The sequence below is a fragment of the Podarcis melisellensis genome (genome assembly GCF_964234715.1).
Source record: "Podarcis melisellensis genome assembly, chromosome: 5".
NCBI classification, from domain to species: domain Eukaryota; kingdom Metazoa; phylum Chordata; class Lepidosauria; order Squamata; family Lacertidae; genus Podarcis; species Podarcis melisellensis.
This window is the reverse complement of record NC_138537.1, coordinates 23,536,251-23,556,949: the sequence shown is the minus strand read 5'-3', so window position 1 is coordinate 23,556,949 and position 20,699 is coordinate 23,536,251. Positions and strand designations below refer to the sequence as shown.

Genomic DNA, 20,699 nt, shown 5'->3' with positions numbered 1-20,699 from the left:
TAGTAACTGAAGTTTGATATATGCATGTTTGCCTTTATAAGGAATGAAATAGCATTTTAAAACCCCATCCTATTGATTATATTTTAAATCCAGAAGTGTCTGTGAGAGAGACAGAGAGATCAGATTGTGTGTCCTTTAATGGGCAGGAATTTGTTAATAGCACTGCATCATGAGAAAACATTATGATTCAGGTTTCTCTAGGGGGATGTTAACTGTGGTGCAGTGTACAGTCTTGTCTCCAAAGTAGTTAACTGGCACAGGTAGGCAGAAAGAGCCAGTTCACTCCCTGGTAGATACAGAGCTTCTTAAATGCTAAAAGTGAATTGTTGGCAGACATGGGTTATTCCTAAAGTGATCAAAACTCTTAAGGGAATTTTTTTTTTTTTAGAGAGAGAGAATCTGTGTGGGTCTATCTATAGCTGTGCCATCTTAATTATAATTAATTAACTTTGTATACCTCCCTTCATCCAAAGGTCAGAGGGCAGTTCACAAGATAAATAATACATGCTCATCTCGAGAATATATACATTATATATAATGTAATACTGAGTCTGTATATTCTATATTAGGAGAACATTAGTTTGCAGGTTTTTAGGCCTCTTCATCGGGCTTTCTGTATTCAACTTGTGTGGTTATATGTACTGACTTTACAAATGTTTACGTGTTTTGAAGAATCGTTATCAGTCTTTTAGATAGAGCTTGACTGTTCAGTTAGGAATATGATTCAAAGTCTCCAAGATACTCCTATTTCCTCTGGTGCTTGGCTGCGTATTGCAATTTTTTAAGCAGTACATCGCCAGGCAGGGCAAAGGAGAGCTAGCTGTCAGTTCGCAAGGATTTTCACAACAGCTGAAAACCTTTGGATGTGGACGAAAAGTCATGTGGTCAATCATCTGAACATGCCCTAAAGTCAGAAAGTGAAAACAGCCAGTATAATTGGTTAATTGTTGCAGTAGGGAAGATATGAATTCAGAGTTGGACGCTTGTGGGGGGAGGGAATGGTGTTGCTTAAGGAATTTTCAGTGGCCTGTATGTAAAGGAGACTGAGCAATCCTGTTGCAAAATCTTACAACTGCCCCACCACGACTAAGGAGAACTTCAGGGAGTCTCATCCGAGCTCATACACCTGGGCAGCAGTGTCTGGAAATTACTTTGGGAAATACAGTTACAACTGCTCACATAGGGTGTTTTGGAATAAACACTGTGTCTTTGCGAGCGGATCTGATTTTGGAGGCATTTTGTTCCTTACGTTTATTTAGGCCTCGGTCCTGTACCTTACTTACCCGGGAGTAAGTGGCATTGAACTTGGTGGGGCTTGCCTGTGAGTAGACATTTTAATAGGAGTAATTTGTCTACTCCAACTACAATAAACACATACCAAGGCTGTTGTCCTAGACTGCCTTTTCCGGGAATAAGCCCTATTGATTTAGTTTTGAATAGACACCTATCCAGTTGTGCTGTGAGATTTCATAAATAGCAGAATAGTTAATGCTGCTGCAGAAATTGGTAGCGCTCCTTCACTTGCTAAGCATTTATGGCAAAAGGACTGATCAGGCTATCTAAGTAGCTGATAGAGACTTGCAGGCGTGCTGTTTCAAGGAAATGTGGCAAAATGTGTATGGAATGATCATAAAATTTTGATATAGGTCAAAGGTGAGGGAATAAAAGGTGGGTGGAGGAAGAGGGGGAAAGTGATAAAAGGACCGTGCACATTAATTATAGGTAGAAGATAAGCTGCGTGCTCTTCCTTTATTGTATCCGCATAAGAGAGTGCTTTTGTTGAAAAGCAGATTAAATTCTAGCCCTCTTCAAAAGCAGTGATAACAATTCAATATTGGCCTAATTTAGATATCTGGAGTGCTTCTCTGATTCTTCCTTCCTTCCTTCCTTCTCCTCTGCCACGCCTGGCTTCTCATTTGCTTTCCCTTCTTCCCTTTTTTTGGTTAGCGATAAGGAGTTACAGTTTGCTGAAACATCTGACCCAGATTAACTATAGCAGAGGTGTGGAACCTGTGGCCTTCCCGATCTTGTGGGATGCCCAGCTCCCACCAGCCTCAAACAGCATGGCCAGTTGTTAGGGATGAAGCAACATCTGGAAGGCCCTCATCCCTGAACTTTGGCTCCTGGTCCTAGTTGACTTTCAAATCAGAATTTGAAACTGGGTTCCTGATCCTTGTTTTGAGGTGGTTGTGGGGAACGACCTTGTGCAGTGGTAACCATAGGTAGCGTGCTTCAAATGTTGTGGTAGCTAGGAAAGGAGGGCTTCATGTAGGAAGAGGAAGGGCAATGGTGGAGCCTTGAAGCCCATCTCCCGCAACCATGGTTGAGCAATCAGCCCAGGGTGGTGACTGAACTAGACAATTGTCTCAAGGCCCAATTCAGAAGGGGAGTTTAATGGAAGTTTTTTTTTTAAAAAAAATGAATAAATATGTGGATGAGTGTGTTCTTATGGTACCTCAAGATTTCGGAACACCTCATTGCAGCTCCGTGGCTAGAGTTTACAGAAGGCAGTCCTGTGTTTGAAGAAGCCGTCTACTTGACAGGCTGTCTGGTGCAAGCTCAGCTTAAAGGTGACAGAAAAGAACAAGAGTGGCATTGACGTTGGCCATCAGGAGTCAGCAAGACAGATCAGGCACACAGGATACACAGGATACCAGATCATAGCCTTTCTGAAGGCATCTGAAGGCAGCCCTCTTTTAATGTTTGGTGGACTATTGTATTTTAATATTTTGTTGGAAGCTGCCCAGAATAGCTGGGGAAACTCAGCCAGATGGGCGGGGTATAAATAATAATAATTATTAATAATAATATTAATAATAAATATTATTATTATTTCCCACTGCTGTGCGGTGCATTGCATTTCAATTTAAATAACAGCAATTCTGAAAATTCACATCTATACCTATACCTATAAATCATCACATGCAAATTTCATGTAACATTTGCCCTATTTTTGTGCAGATGACACATACTCCACCTTGCAATGCACAAACGATCCTTGGCAGAAAAGAAATTCAAACTTGCGCCTCCCACATACTGATTCAGAGCTTACATCTCTGCACCACTCTCAAATTTCTGGGATAAAAGTATGCTTTTGCCTGTTGGTTCACGTTTACTGCACCTTCGAGAGGACCAGTGTGAGGCCCTAAGATTTTTCAGCAGGTGGGGGGAAATGTAGAAGACAATTGGAAAATCACAGTCACCTTCTTTCCTTGGCAACGCTAGAGAACGTATAAAACCAGGTTATCCTATAAATGTTCCAGGCACCCTAATTGGATTCCATTATTATTTAGAATTACTGTTTCTTCAGAGCACCTCTTTACGTATTCGCTGCTAAACAGTTCCCTCTTGAGTGATTAAGGCCAGAGTACCGTGCAATGGAGTGTTTCTGCGCTAAATCATTTTGATAAGGTTGAGAAGATCCTTGAAAATCCATTTCTTAAACAGGGTGTCGGAAGAAGAGATCAGTCATTTATTGTGTAAACCTAAGTGGGGCATTTTGCTGGCCTTTTACTTCTCATGCTGCAGATCATTATGCAACGTGGAACATCTCCACTGGCTTGAGTTCCTGAAGTGCTGGATAGATAGAGGCTTTGGGCCTTGTTTGTTGTGCGGGTTGCGAATTGTGTTTGCATGAGGGATGGAGCGATGCGATCCCTAAGTTTACAGGGCAATATATAAGTTCAATCAATCAATCAATCAAGAAAGAATGAATGATATATACAGATAGAACTGCCCGGTTCTATTGAGCATGTTTAGGATTATAGCAGTATAGGGCTCTGTATATTTGAAAAGTATTTCTTGGCTTCTATGAGGCACAGAGTTTAAGGCCAGGATCCTTAGAGCTGTGTCAAGAACGTACAGAAGTTTAAACATACCCACTGGAATTTTTTAATGCCACCTCCCTTTGAACAGCAGACTCGGCTGACTCCATAAGGCCATATCGCAAACAGGTTTTAAAAAGCATCTTTTTGCTTCAAAAGCCATTTCCCATGTGGTGGCTGTTTGAGGAGCTCAAGATGCTCACAGGCCCCTTTGGGTTGCAGAACTAGGTTGTGTAATCCTTCATATCTTGGCACTTTATAGCTGTGTTTGAAACTCTCATATATATATATATATATATATATATGTATATGTATATGTATATGTATAATAAATGTATTATATATAATGTATGTGTGTGTGTGTGTGTGTTTGCCAAATGGCATCTGAATCCTAGATTATGGTTGCCACAACAGAATGTCTAGGTGACTTTTGCAGTTGGAATTTTATTTTATTTTATTATTATTAATTTAATTTCTGTACCACTTTATATTTTAAAGAAAAAATCTCCACATGGTTTACAACACATTAAAACATCAAATAAAACAACCCAGAATAAAACAAATTCAACCTTCAAGGAAAATATTTCAGACCCTTCTCTAAGTGACATTTTGCTTTCTCCATATTTATGTACCTACTTCATTTATATAGCTACCCCATAGAAGAGGTACTCCAGGAAGATGGTCTGGTGCAGTGGTTAGAGTGTCGGACTAGGACCTGGGAGATTGGGGTTCAAATCAGGAAGTTAACTGGGTGACCCTGGGCCAGTCACAGCCTCTTAACAGAGTTGTCGTTGGGATTAACTGCGGAGTGGGGTGCTGAACCATGTCCTCCTTAGAGGAAAAGTTGGGAAATAAATGCAAATAAATAAGCGCTTCTGCTTAACTGCTTAAGAAACTTGGAGGGGCCAGCCAGATGGAGATGCCAGTCGCCAACCTAGCATCCAGAGATCTCCGTGTGATCATAATTAGACCCGCGCCAGTAGCAAAAGGCGCCTGGCTCCTGGCTAATTTCTAACACTGACTTCAAGGTGGCACACATGGTACTTCTTCCCCTACTATCCAAGCCCTGTGAAGTGGGTTGTTTGAAATCCTTTTCTTCCCACTTGTTGTCCCCAAGGAGATCAGCCCATCATGACCTAAAAACAACAACAACAACAAGAATAATAATAATAGAAAAATGAGCAAGCATTGAGTGACATCCAAGGTTGGTGCACGATTGGCTCAAGGTCACCCAGTGAACTTCATGGCAGAGAAGCAATTTAAGCCCTAGTCTTGCACTCTAGTTTGGTCTTCCCCAACTTAGTCTCCTCCAGATGTTTTGGACTGCAACTCTTATCAGCCCCAGCCAGCATGGCTCATAGTCAGGGGTGATAGGAATTGATGTCCAGGAACATGGCGGGGGGAGGGCACTAGGTTGAGAGACGCTGCTCTAGATTCTGCATGCATTTAGCTATATGGGTTACGGGTGTGTTGGTTCCCTGTTCTATTGCTTTTGAACTTGGGGGGAGGGAGATATATGTCGGTGGCGCTGTTTCTTCGTTTTATCATTTATTGTGTAATCCATCCTAAAAATATGCATACCGAGGGATACTTTGGTTTTATAAAATAAAATAAAAATAAGGTTTGCCGATCAGGTTTGCAAATGCTTACACGAACGTCACAGCTACATTTTCACACTGTGAAACAGGCTTGTGCATTTGTTTAGACCGGGTGTGAAACCTTGGATTTCAGAGAATCCCACCTGCTGCGTGCTGCAATCTGTTTTGCAGCTATCCTAGGTTTGAAGTATCATTTCTCACATTGTGTTATCCAGTGGGCTCCGTGACCGTTTTTTTATTCATTGCGCTTTCAGGTTGCCTCATCATAAAAAAAGTTTCCAGGGCATTCTTGCAACAGAACATGTGGGAAACAAGTATGCTTTCAAGCATGCTAGGGTTGTGAGGTTTTTCATGTGCTGAAACCCTTTGGGCAGCTCTTCCTTCCACAGTAATGTGGATGTCTCAACCCGCTTCCAAGGGTTAGACGTTAGACACTGTGTACAGGTGAAGCTCGGAAAATTAGAATATCGTGGAAAAGTTCATTTATTTCACTAATTCAACTTAAAAGGTGAAGCTAATATACTTAATGAAGCACAGTAGACCAACACCAGCTGATGACATGGCTCCCCAAATCTCTTTTCTGATGAAAGAAGCTTTTGCATCTCATTTGGAAACCAAGGACCCAGAGTCTGGAGGAAGAATGGGGAGGCACACAATGCCAGATGCTTGAAGTCCAGTGTGAAGTTTCCACCGTCTGTGTTGATTTGGGGAGCCATGTCATTAGCTGGTGTTGGTCCATTGTGCTTCATTAAGTCCAGGGTCAATGCAGCCGTCTACTAGGAGATTTTGGAGCACTTCATGCTTCCATTTCCCAGCAGGACTTTGGCACCTGCCCACACTGCCAAAAGTACCAAAACCTGGTTCAGTGCCCATGAGATTACTGTGCTTGATTGGCCAGCAAACTTGCATGACCTGAACCCCATAGACAATCTATGGGGCATTGCCAAGAGACAGATGAGAGACATGAGACTGAGCAATGCAGAAGAGCTGAAGGATGCTATTGAAGCAGCCTGGTCTTCCATAACACCTCAGCAGTGCCACAGGCTGATAGCATCCATGCCATGCCGTGTTGAAGCAGTAATTGTGCAAAAGGGGTCCACACCAAGTACTGAGTACATATGCATGCTTCTACTTCTCAGAGGTCCAATATTGCTCTATTTGCAGTCCTTGTTTTGCTGATTTCATTTAATATTCTAATTTTCTGAGATTGTTAATTTGGGGTTTTCATCAGCTGTACTCCATGATCATCACAATTATAACAAATAAAGGCTTGACATACCTCACTTTGCATGTCATGAGTCTATCTCATATATTGGTTTCACCTTTTAAGTCGATATTCTAATTTTCCGAGTTTCACCTGTATATAGCCGAGCTAAGTGACATTGCCGCTGTGGTATGGATGTTCTCCCATCCTCTTCAGCGAGAAAGGGTTCATCAGATCAGTCGGTAGAGCACGAGACTCTTCATCTCAGGGTCGTGGGTTCAAGACACACGTTGGGCAAAAGATTATTGCATTGCAAGGGGTGGGATTAGATTAACCTTGTGGTCCGTTCCAACTCTACAGTTCTGTGATTCTATTGCACAGTGTTAATTGGGCTTTCAGCAACTTGGGTCGATCTTCATTTCATATGGCACAAATAAGGGTGGGGAGGGGAAATCTCAGCCTCATTTTTGTGCATAAGAAAGGCTACCTGACTTAGTGAAATCCTATTATTATTATTATTGATGATAATACTAATTATTAGATTTTTAAAGAAATGAAATACTGCACAAGACCAGTTTCACACACAAACACACTCAAACACACACTTGTTCTTATCCAGCCTCCACCAGCAGGTCCCAGGGAGGGTTGCAACATTTTATAATGCAGTATTAAAAAGAGTTAAAGCAAATTACAGTCGCAGGAATCATGCTATTATATAAAATATTAGTCACCTATAATCCAAAAATAACATAATAGAGTATCTGCAATGAGAAGGATGTCCCATTGAGTTCATTGAGACTTAACTCCCATGTAAATTACTATTACGACTGCAACCTTAGGTAGCATTCCTACAGCAAGGATCCTTTTTTTTTTTTTTTATAAAAATTTTTATTAAGATTTTTTACAGATACATATTTAACAAACAAAATAGGTTTCATAACATCTTTTCATTCTATTGCGGACTCCCTCACGTCTCCCGCTTCCACTTTCATCATTAAAAACGAATTTTTCCAAGCAAATTATCATCTTGTTTATACTCTTAAGTGCAGTATTTAGGTTAAACTCAAATAAAAAATTATAATTTAATGGTAGACAGTTATTTCTGCTCTGGCTTCCTTGTTAGGATTCAACCAAATTACAGTACTTTTGTAAATAAAAATTAAATTTCTTCCAGTCTTCTTCAACCCTCTCCTCTCCCAGGTCGCGGATTCTGCCAGTCATCTCAGCCAGTTGCATATAGTCCATCAGCTGCATCTGCCATTCTTCCAGTGTTGGTAGATCTTGGGTTTTCCAGCTCTTAGCAATAAGTATCCTTGCCACCGTTGTAGCGTACATAAAAAATGTTCTATCCTTCTTTAACACGTTCTGGCCGACCATGCCCAGAAGGAAGGCCTCTGGTTTCTTGGTGAAGGTATACTTAAATACCTTTTTTAACTCATTATATATCATTTCCCAAAAGGCCTTCACTTTAGGGCAGGTCCACCAGAGGTGAAAGAATGTTCCTTCATTTTCCTTACATTTCCAACATTTGTTATCAGACGAATGGTATATTTTAGCCAATTTCACTGGGGTCATGTACCATCTATATATCATTTTCATTACATTTTCCTTCAGAGCATTACATGCTGTGAAGTTCAGCCCGGTAGTCCATAACCTTTCCCAGTCCTCAAACATAATATTGTGCCCAATATCCTGGGCCCACTTTATCATAGCCGATTTAACCAATTCGTCTTGTGTGTTCCATTTCAGCAGCAAGTTATACATTTTTGAAAGTACCTTGGTCTTAGGTTCTAGCAGTTCTGTCTCCAGTTTCGATTTCTCCACCTGGAATCCTAACTTTTTATCAATCTTAAACACTTCCTTAATCTGAGCATAGTGTAACCAGTCTCGCACTTTATCTTTCATTTTCTCTAAACTCTGCAGTTTCCAATTGTCTCCATCCCTTTCTAGTATTTCCCAATATTTTGGCCAATTGGCCTCCATATTGGGTCTTTTTCGGGCCTTGGCCTCCAAAGGTGACAGCCACCTCGGTGTTTTGTTTTCTAATAAGTCTTTGTATCTTGTCCAGACATTAAATATTGCTTTTCTGACAATATGGTTCTTAAAGACCTTGTTGATCTTAACCTTGTCATACCATAAATATGCATGCCATCCAAATGCATTGTTAAAACCTTCCAAATCCAGCACATCCGTGTCCTCCAGAAGTAGCCAGTCTTTTAGCCAGCAGAAAGCTGCGGCTTCATAGTACAACTTTAAGTCTGGCAGGGCAAAGCCCCCTCTTTCTTTTGCGTCCGTTAATATCTTAAACTTAATTCTGGGCTTTTTGCCCTGCCAGACAAATTTGGAGATATCTTTCTGCCACTTCCGGAAGCACTCCGTTTTATCTACAATCTGCAATGTCTGAAACAAAAATAACATTTTTGGCAATACATTCATCTTAATAGCAGCTATTCGACCTAACAATGAAAGTTTCAATTTTGACCAGCTATCCAAGTCTCTCTTAATTTCAGACCAACATTTTTCATAATTATCTTTAAACAGACTCAAATTCTTTGCTGTTATGTTTACCCCTAGGTATTTAACTTTCTTAACCACAGTTAACTCTGTCTCTCTCTGAAACCGTTCCGACTCAATATCTGTCAAGTTTTTTCCCAACACCTTGGTTTTTTGCTTATTTAGTTTAAATCCCGCCACCCGACCAAAATCCTGGATTAGTTGTAGTACTCTTTTCGTACTAGATTCTGGCTCCTGTAATGTCAGAACTAAGTCATCTGCAAACGCTTTAAGTTTGTATTGTTTCGCTCCGACCTGTATCCCTTCCACCAACCTGTCCCCTCTAATCGTGTTCAAGAGCACCTCCAGGACCGAGATAAATAGTAACGGGGAAATCGGACAGCCTTGTCGTGTTCCTTTTTCAATTTTAAACTCTTCTGTAACCACATTGTTAACTATCAGTTTAGCCTTTTGTTCTGAATATATTGCATCAATCCCATTCTCAAACCCCCGGCCCACTCCCATTTCTTTTAAATTCCCTTTCATAAACTTCCAGGATATGTTATCAAAGGCCTTCTCCGCGTCTATAAAAATTAAAACAGCTTTAGTATTTATGTCTGTTTGTAAAAGCTCCAATATATCTATAATGTTCCTTGTATTGGCAGACATATGTCTACCTGGGAGAAAGCCTGCCTGGTCTTTATGGATTACTTTGTTTAAAACCCTCTTGAATCTACTTGCCAAAACGTCTGCGAATATTTTGTAATCCACATTTAAAAGGGAGATGGGACGGTAGTTCTTAAGCTGTGTCTTTTCAGTTTCCGATTTTGGTATCAATGTGATGAAAGCTTCTTTCCACGATTCTGGCGCCTTCTTCCCCTCTAAAATTTCATTGCTGACCTCCATCAGTGGTTGTATCAAATAGTCTTTCAATGTCTTATAGTACTTGGAGGTCAGCCCATCTGGTCCTGGTGATTTGCCCTGTTTCATGTTTTGGATGGCCTGCTCAATCTCTTGTCGTGTTATTTTGCCATTCAGAATTGATCTATTTTCTTCTGACAACTTTGCCAGTCCATTTGTCTTTAAAAATTGTTTAATCGCTGCTTCATCTTGTGGCCCTTGAGTGTATAATTTTTTGAAATATCTCTGGAAACACTTTCTAATCTCTCCGGGGTTCTGGATACATCTTCCTTCAATCTCTAAGTTTGTCACTATGTTTAACTTTTGTCTCCTCTTCAACTGCCAAGCTAGCAGTTTTCCACATTTATTAGCCGACTCAAAAGTTTTTTGTTTCATTAGTTTGATTTTCCATTCTATTTCCTGATTTATCAGTTTACAATATTGTGCTTGGTAAAGTTTGATTTCTCTCAGAATCGGCTGGGACTTCGGGTTAAGTCTTAACTTCTTCTCCAACTCCTTGATTTTTTCCAAAATTTTATCTTTCCTTTCGTTTTGTTTCCTTTTCTTTACTGTGTTCTGTTGTATCAGGAACCCCCTCATCACGGCCTTACTTGCGTCCCAGATAGTTCTTTTTTCCACTGTGGTGTTCATATTGATCTCGAAATAATCCTTTAGGGCTTTTTGGGCCTTCTTAGTGATCTCCTGATCTCTAAACAGGCCATCATTCATCTTCCATCTGAAGGAACCGGTTGGAATCAATGTCATGTCCATTCTCAGTGCGTTATGGTCGGAGCATGTCTTTGGGCAGATTTCCACCTTTCTGATCTTAGGTGCCAGGCCTCTAGTTATCCATATCTGGTCGATTCTTGTCCAAGTCAGTTGGGCTTCAGAGAAAAATGTTCCTTCCCTTCCCAAGGGGTTTCTCACTCTCCAAATGTCAATCCAGTCCATATTGTCTGTCATTTCAAAGAAGGTCTTTGGTAGTCTCCCATCTTTAGAAATTTTTTGGCTCTGTGACTTATCCATATTGGTTGATACAACTCCATTCATATCTCCCATCATAATGATGTTGTTGTAGTCCAGATAGTCCAGCATGGTCTCATGCAACTTCTTATAGAATTCCGATTTTCCTTCATTTGGAGCATAAATTCCTAATATCAATATTTTTTCCCCTTGATGTTGTATTTCTATCGCCAAAATTCTTCCATGCTCATCTTTAAACAGAAATTTAGGTGAAAGGCTCTCTTTTGCATAAATTACCACACCTCTCTTTTTAACTGTATCCGAAGATATAAATTCCTGACCAAGTCTTTTATTTATTAACACTTTTCTGTGGAGCCTGGTCACATGTGTTTCCTGTAAGCAAATAATGTCCAAATGTTCCTTTTTTAAAATGTGAAAGATTTTTCTCCTTTTTCCTGGAATGTTACAGCCATTTATGTTCCAGCTCAAAAGTTGCAGAGACATCCTGAATATATCTGGTTATTCTTGCTGTGGGGGTACCTTATTGTCAGATTTTTAGGGGTCCGAGGGTGCAGGAACCCCCGGAGGTTCAGACCCTGGGGGTAATCCAAGTCCCTTATGAAGATCTTCTCCGTGTGCCACCAAAAACTTGTCTCTATCCTCCGGCGTTCTAATTTTAATCTTCCTCCCTCTGAAAGTAAACGATAAACCTTGGGGAAACTCCCACCTGAAGATGATTGAGTTGCTCCTTAGCAGTTTTACTAATTCCGAGTAGTCTGCTCGAAGATCCAACAGCTGTTTAGGAATATCCTTATAAATTTCAATTCTTTTGTCCAAAATATCCAGTGACTTTCCGTAGTGCAGGCCTAGAATCTTGTCCCTTTCCTCCTTTGATCTCAATATTATCAAACAGTCTCTGGGCTTCTCCTTCTTTATAAGTCTTCCAAGCCTAAAAGCAGATAGTATTTTAAAGTCTTTTTCTTCTAAGTTCCAAAACTTGGAAAATTCCTTGGTAAGGAACTCAGTTAAGTTACCTTCTTCCACTTCTGGAATTGAGCGTATCCTTAAATTGGCCTCCCTGTTCCGAAGTTCTGTCATGGAAAAGTAGATCTGGTGTTCTCCTACTTGTTTGCTGAGTGGTCTTACTTCTTTTTCAAGCTGTCCCAATCTTTGGCTAGTGTCTTCCGCCAGTTTCCGATTTTCACCTACAGCCTCCTTCAATTCTCCAATAGATTGAACATTCTGTGCAACTTGTCCAGTTAGTCTATTTAAACTTTCTGTGTTTAAGTCAATTTTAGCTGATTGCTGGTCAGCCTTTCTGTCCAGAGCCTCCAATTTTTCAAAAATTTTCTCCAAAATAGTGCCACTTGCTCCTGAGGCCATATCTTCCAGTTGTAATTCCTCAGTTTCTCCCTCCCCTGATTGTAGCAGGGAGGCCGCTTCTGCCTCAGGAGGCAAAGTAGTAGGCAAAGCAGGCACAGATGATCTACGCTGTGAGACTGTCGGTAAAGTTAACGTTGTTTGTCTGGTTCTTCCCCTTTTTCTTGTTCCACTCATTCCAAAGTTATCTAAAAGCCAAGGTCAAACTGAATTGTTCCCATGAGAAAATAAGAGCCCAGATGGTAGCACTCAAACAGGAGGCCGGGAAAGAGAAAGTAAAACAAAGTCACTGCTGTAAATCCAAAAATCCTCTAGGTGGAGCTTAGAATGTCTTTGGGGAGGAAGTCCAATCCAATTAAAATTAGTAAGTCTGAATTGATCTCCAAAGATCTTCACAAAGATAAATTTTAGCAGAGTTAAAACTTAAGGCCAAACATTGTTTCCAAAAGTGCTTAGACCACAAGTGTTTCAAAGTAACAAATTCAAACTCAGTATGTTCCAAAGTTCAGATTCAAAGTATCCAAAGCTTGCAGGCTGACTGCTCAGTTACTCAGGCAGCTCCAGTACCTGGGTTTCTTACTTTTATTTGTAATCCAATAGATCAACAGAAGACAGGTACCCTTGTCTCAATTGAAGGTCCAAAAAACAGCCACTTAAAGTCTTTAAATCAGCCAGAAACAACAGTTTAAATAGATGCCAGATCAGTCAATGCAAAAAATTACTCTTTGTCTCCACTCCTCCTGCTCTTTACTTTCAAGTTCAGTGTCAGCGGAAGACGGACTTCCTGTTTTTCGTCACTCCGCTTTCAGCCAAATTCACAATTTTTAGAGGCTTTAGAAGTATAGTGTCCAAATTACTCACGGGTTGTTGCTTTCCAAAGTTAGCAGTTTCAAGAAGAAAGGTCAGCGCTCACCGGCAACAGCGACGCGGCTTCGCTCCGTTGATCGCGCAACGACCCACAGCGCCGCTACCCCCTCCGCGATCCGGAGCCCCTTACGGGGTCCCTTCGTCGTTTTAGGGGCTGCTTTTGGCGCCCGCCGGGTCTCAGGACCACAGGCTTCTGCTGCCTGTGGTTTTTCTGGATGGGTCCCCGCTTCGCCGTAGCGGGCGACCCGTTTCAACGGAGCTACCCTCTCCCGTTCAGGAGCTGGCAGCCATTGCCGTTCGCGCCGCCTCCGGAAGTCCCTACAGCAAGGATCCTGTTGGGATGAGTGGATTAGGATCCAGTGGATTTCCCGGCACAGCTGAGCTACATTGGCTTAACTCCTGCACCTTCAGCTCAGCCGGACATAGAATCAAAAAATGCCAGCATATCTCCTCCCTCCCAGCTGAGCTTGGTGGATGTTGAGTGTAACTTTATGCTGGCTTAATTGGCACTGGCTTGCTCTAAGGCAGCTTCTTGTGTATAGGATTTCTCCCTCAATGACGGAGCGACTTTTGAATTTTTTGCAAATTGGCTTTGGACAGTTTTGTTATTGATGATGTTTGTGGATGGGCATGGGAGAAGCAGCTCACAGTAATGTGGTCTGGTGGCCTGAGAAACTCAAAAGCAATGGCATCCCCTTATTTCTGGAACTGATTGTTTACTTCTAGTTATGGCCTGAATAAGTGGACTGGGAGGGGATGGGAAAGCCCCATTAGGGGTGTGCAAATATTGCAGGGCTCTCCAAATTACTAGGACCTGTGTTGTTTTGCTTTTCAGTACGTGGGCAGTTTGTGAAGCAGCATTAACTAATAACAGCATTACTGTGGCTACTATTTTGGGTTTCTGAGAGCAGACTTGATTTATGGATTGAAACTCAGTTTATATGGATTGAAATATGAGCTGCTCAGAAGGGATGCATTATTGCACAGAGCAGACTGTGGCTAAAAGGAGACTTGCAAAGAAAAGCTGCATTGCTTTCTTCTCTGGTGTATGGCATTAGCCGCCATTACATCGGCTGCCTGTGTAAATATACCTCTGGATTTCTGTTTTTTATATGCTCAGATGTAAAAGCTTCTGTTGTGAAATTTAATGGAGAGGTAGCAGGAAAATGTAGCAAATAACCCCTGTGATTAGGTAGACAGGCCTTAACGCCTCCTGATGACTAGAATAGCTAGTTCATTTCTCCACCACTATCATTCTCCTGAGAAGAAATAGAAGGTGAAAAAATAGAATAAAAATACATTTTAGGTTAAAAGTTGTTGCCACCGTAAGTATTTGTTCTCCAGAGCTTATCTTATATGTACTTTTTTCTTGTGTGTCGAAATATAAATCTTACGGTATTTACATTAAATTAAAAACTATGTTTTCCAAAGATGATTATTACATAGGAGTCAAGTTTTGCTCTGGAAAATATCTTTGGTGATTTGTGCTGCTGGACGTTGTCCCTTAAAACTGTGTCATATCATTTGCATACAGTTGGTCACCTTTCAGCTGGTGCAGTCTAACTCGAATGATTCCTCATTTCCTTTCATCAATTCTGCCCTGCAGCTGAGATGCAGGAGATGACTTGCATATTCTCACCTTTACCCAATGAGTTAGAAACCTTATTTTTGTAACAATTAAATAATTTGGCAAACTCGGGCGGTTTGCTTGTGAGAGCCGCAATGAACTGGAATCTGTCTGTTCTTTTATTGCCATTAAGGACATTGGGAGTTTGTTCCGCTTGCAACCTGGAACAATATTTCTCTTTCATGTCATGTGGAAGAGCAGAAACCAAGCAAATATCCTGTTCACTCTTCGGTTGTGTTTTGAAGTAGCACCAACCATGGTTTAATGTTCAGTGGTCCAAATCTTGGACTTGTGTACTCCTCCCTCCTTAATAAATAAGGCTTAATAAATAAAAACCCATGCTATAGCAGCAACAGTCACGTGGACAGAGAAATCAGTCCATTAAGGTCTCAAGTATTTAAAAAACATGCCCACCTCATTTGTGTGATTCTACTGCCACACTCACATGCACATGTCCAATAGTGCGGCCACAAAGTTTGTAACCATCCAGAGTCAATAATGCCACAGTGCCTGGCTGCATTTCCCCTCCTGGTGTATGACAGACTATTTCATAATCACAGGGGTTGTATTTGTCCCCTACTCTGGTGCAGCCATGGAGAAATCTGGGGCTTCTCCTTCCATTTTCAATGAACCCAATGTGTCACTTGAACCCTCAACCTGGTTTAACTGTGGTTAGTCGAAACAAACCAGCTTCATAAATGATGGCTTGACGTTTTCATGCTGCAAGAAACCACAGTTAAAGATTAGCCACAGGTTTGTGTGGGTTTGGGCAACACAGCAAGCTGCAGTTAATACAAAATGGAAGTGAGTTTGAATGCCTCCTAGCAGCTGTTCTGGAGGAAGAGGAGGAGATGGGAGACTGCACAGGGCTGAGGCTCCCTGTAGCGCCCTCTCATTACATCTGAATGAGGCCATTACTTTTCAGGGGGGAGTATCACACCATTTCTTTTATGTTCCTCTCCTCTCTCTCTCTCTCTGTGTATAAACATGGTTTGCCCATCAGCATATCAGTTGCCTGTTTCTTGTGCATATCTGTGTAGATGTTATAGTGAGTGCTCAAAAATGGATGAATGTTGTTGTTCACACATGAATGCAGGCAATCCCAGACAAATTTTGCAAATGTCTGGCATTTCAGAAACATGCTGGTAGATGCTGGCAGGCACCTAGATGCTGATTGTCAGCATTTGCTTTTTATGTCCCAAAAGTGAGACAATAGTTTCTCCCCAGGCACAGCATAATTCATCTGGGGGTGAGTCCTAATATTTGCACATAAATCCAGTATTCGTCAAATTTTGGACACTCACTGTAAGATACATTATTCATTTAGAACCTACTTGGTTATGCTAGAGATAAATTGGTAATCGACAAATTCAAGACCCTTTTTGATTTTTTAAAAACCAAGGACCAGGTTACATTTTGCAAGAAGGCTGGACTCAATGTGGTCTCAAAGCAGCCTGAGAATGGATAGCTTCGTACTTTCCCAATGGTACTCGTAGTTGTATGTTCATCATCTACCATGAACAATGGAATCTGCCACTATATCAGTACACAAACAGCAGTTCTCCATAGTAACCTGACCCTCTTGGGTAAAATATCACAGAGCCCTTTGAGAACATGCAAATTGTCCCCAAACCATGGTTTGTAGTTTGTGGATCATGGTTTGTGGGTTATGTTGTAGTCCCTGAAGACTTTTACTGTCTGTGTTATAGACATTTGCCACAATCTATTTATCTAGGCAAATTTCTTAATATTTTCATTTCTTTTTGTTTCTTGTATTTTTTTAATGTTTTGACTGACAGTGTATATATATCGCTTGCCTGAAAAAAGAGTCATTTCAGGTTTCAGAATATAACCATTCATTAATTTAGCGTCAGGTTAATTAAAGCAACCTATCTGTAGACTGCACTACTTTTAAAAAAATAAGTGTGCTCTTTTATCTTACTGCAACACATTTTCTGTACTGCGTATAAAGACACTTTGTTTCTAGAATTTCAGACTTCCATGTGCCAGAAGTTAAATAGAGTCTTAAGTTTTGTTTGCTTAGCTCACTGAGAATAACAAAGCAATAAGTCACATGCCTTAGATCTGCCATAGATTTGACAAAGTAATATCAACATTTGGACGGTGTCCCTGTCGTTTTCCTGAAAGATAAATAAAATATTATTAAAAATGTACCCTAAGTGCCCTTGTTAATCCTGTGCTGAGTTGACCTCAAAAGAGTTTTGATGGGAGTGTAGCACATTGCTGAGCCTAAGTCTGTATGCACTTCTACTGGCAATGATGGTCAACAGGTTTTTGTCTCGTGTAAATGTAACTCCCAACTCATCAGCACATTTGCCTAGAGAAATGGGTGCGGAACCTGCATCCCTCCAGATGTGGTTGGAGTCCCAGTGCCAATCAACCTCAGTCAGCATGCCCAGTGGGTAGAGATGATGACAGCTACAGTCCACCAACATCTTGAGAACCACAGACTCACCACTCCCTGGCTAATCCCCATGTGGTTTCAGGGGAAAGCCCTTTGTGATTCCACTGATTAACCTGTGCTTAATTTTCCTTTAGAAAATTACAGTTGTTTCATGTTGTGCTAAATATGGAAGAACACAACCAGATGTAAGCCTGAGCTCCTCAGAGAGGTCCTGGTGTTCCTCATCCATTGCTGATATTTAGATACTGTTTGTCATGGGAGTTGTTCTTATTTTACAGTGTTCAATACGGATTGTCTTCGGCATAATTTGTTGCATTCCTTCTGTCTTCCTCCTTTTCTAGAGCTGGGACGTTCCTGCACTTACCAATTTAGTTGCTGTTTCCTTTTCTTTCTTGCTTTTCTGAGGGAGTTGGGGATTTTTGGCCCTGCTGACACACGATGCTGTCATTATTCAGCTAGTATTCCAGAACAGTATACCAGAAAAAGGCCTTTTCTTCTACTGCAAAAGATCCGCCTTTTGTGAAAGCTCCAGAATGGATCCTCAACCTTCTCATTTGTGGAGGGGGTTGGGTGGGTGAGCATAGTTTGGGAAACATTTGTTTTCTGCCACTTACCTTTGAATGGTGTGAGCCTCCCAGTTTATGAGCTCGGTTCAGAGGAGAATTATGGCAGATGGAGAGGATGGTACTGAGGCAAAGTACTGCTAATGACAGCAATAATTAGCTGCAGAAAAAAATTCATCGCAATAACCATGTTATCCATAGTTCTTGCGGATATGCAGTTCCTCTTCTAATCTCCTATACTCCCACAAGATTAGAATTCTGGACTATTATGCTTCAATTTCATACACACACATGTTCATAACTCTTTTTTTGTTATAATTTTTATTACATTTCTGTTTTACATTTTAGAATATTCACTTAAACAACCTTAAAATATCAATGACTTCCCTTCCTCTCTTTCCATGGTTCATTTTGCACAACATAAATCCCTGTATATTTTATATAAACTAAACCATTCACAATTCTATTATAACATCCACCAAAACTTATTTACACTGTTGAATTTATCTTAACGCCGCCCATGTTTTCAGATGTACACAATTTCCCTCCATATAATCAATAAATATTTTCCAATCTTCCTTAAACGTATGTTTTTCTTGTTCTCTTATTCTATATGTTAGCTCTGCAAGCTGCACATTTTCCATCAGTTTAAGTTCTTCTTTGGTTGGGGCCTCGCTCGTTTTCCATTTTTGGCTAACAAAACACGAGCCACAGTAGTGGCATACATAAATAGCCTTTTTTGACACCTGGAAATTTCAATCCCCAACAAAAAGGACTCTCTTTTTTAAAAAAGTACTTTAAAACACATTTTTCAGTTCATTATTAATTATTTCCCAATACTCTCTTACCCTTTTGCAGGTCCACCACATATGATAGAACATACCCTCAGTCTCATTACATCTCTAACACTTACCTGATTCAGACTTATAAATCTTAGTAAGTCTCATTGGAGTTACCGTATTTTTCGCTCTATAAGACGCACCAGACCACAAGACGCACCTAGTTTTTGGAGGAGGAAACAAGAAAAAAATATTCTGAATCCCAGAAGCCAGAACACCAAGAGGGATCACTGTGCAGCGAAAGCAGCGATACCTCTTGCTGTTCTGGCTTCTGGGATAGCTGCATTCGCTCCATAAGACGCACACACATTTCCCCTTCCTTCTTAGGAGGGAAAAAGTGAGTCTTATAGAGCAAAAAATACGGTAGATACCATCTGTGAATCATTTTCAGGTAGTTCTTCTTCAAGGAATAACAAGTTGTAAATTTCAGATCACTCTTCCAAAGTTTTCCCCAAAGATGAAAATCTATATTGTGTTCTATATCTATTGCCCAGTGTGTCAACATGTTCACAACTCTTAACTGGCTGGAGGAACCCAAGGATGTGTATGGAGCATGGCAACAACCACAGAACCTCTCTCAATTTGGGCACAACCTGCCATTAGTGTTGAAAAGAAAACCACTCTCTCATAACAGCAACACACGACCAAAGGTGCAGACAGTCAGCTTCAAATTCACTCCTAACTACGCCAGAGCAAACAGCAACTATCCCACTATTAAAAGTGGAAAAGCAATGTTTCCTGCTGAATCTCCATTGGAAGAATGTTCAGCAGGATGCCGCAAACTTTGGATATTACAGGGTGTAATTGCACTGAGTACCCTAGATTAGAAATAGCTTAAAACTAGGTACTTTTCAAGGGTTTGCCTTTTATTTTTCTTAAGAAGAGAGAGAAAAGAATCAAATGACATTTGGTTATGTTTTTAAACACTTAATGCACAGTCACTCAAGCAATAGATGGAAGCAGGTAAAGACAATTAAAAATTTCAAGGTTTGACTTTATACAGAGGGAGAACTTGGTAGAACCATTGTTATCTTCATTCAATAAATCTTGGCAAGGAGGAAAATAATATTGTAAGGGCATAATAACATAGGACAGAAAGGGGGAGAGTTATTCCTTTTTTTGTTTACCTTGGCTTTGAGCTGCTCTGACTTGACAAGTTAATGTTTGCATAATCAATGCATCCCATAATTTTTATATCCACTTGTTCTGCAAGGACAGGACGGACTCTTCCCACTCACACCTACTGGGAATGTCAGTAGTGCAGCCGGTAGCAATCTGAAAAAATAATATTCTGCGTGCATACGGAAGATTGTCCAAACTGTTTAATTCAACAAATTGCCTTCTAGATGATCCTTAAGGATACGTCATGTAAAGATGAGATCCACTTACGTTATTGTCACATGCTGACAATATAACATTTTGCTTTCCTCTGTATCCTATCGTTTAGAAGTTGGATTTAATTACCAGTTGGAACGTCTGTCTGATGCAATGCCAGTGGTGATGTTAATGGAGATTATTTAATTATATAATAAAGGGAGGGGTTGCCTGAAGTGCGAAAATGCAGAAGGCCAAGGTTGAGTGCCAAGTGCTTATGGAAGGCATGCAGGGAGGAGATATTTGGGTAGGGAAAGTTTGTACAATGCTAGCTTGGAAGAGCGGCTCACGTGGTTTCATTGCTTCACGATAGGTTCCAGTGTTATGTTTGCACATGTCGCTGAAGAGAAGTCATAATTTCCTTTTTAGCCTGTGGAGAAGTGTCACTGCCAGGCTTGTAAACAGCTAGTTATCTGAGTACCTATGAGTTCATAAGAAGAGCTTGCTGAATCAGACCAGAGGACTCATCTAGTCCAGCATCCTGGTGGTCAACCAGATGTCTGTGGGAAGCAGGACTGGAGCACAGCAGCACCCTCTCATCCTGTGGTTTCTGAAAACTGGCATTCAGATGGATACCACCTCCGACAGTGAAGGTAGAACACAGCCATCAAGGCTGTGTTCCTCTCCTCCATGATTTTGTCC

General features: G+C 40.8%; 1 protein-coding gene across 14 annotated transcripts in view; it reads left to right on the top strand.

Annotated features, from left to right (window-relative positions):
• MBNL1 (muscleblind like splicing regulator 1) overlaps positions 1-20,699 on the top strand; it is a 180,307-nt gene that overhangs the window by 1,406 nt on the left and 158,202 nt on the right. The window lies entirely within an intron of this gene.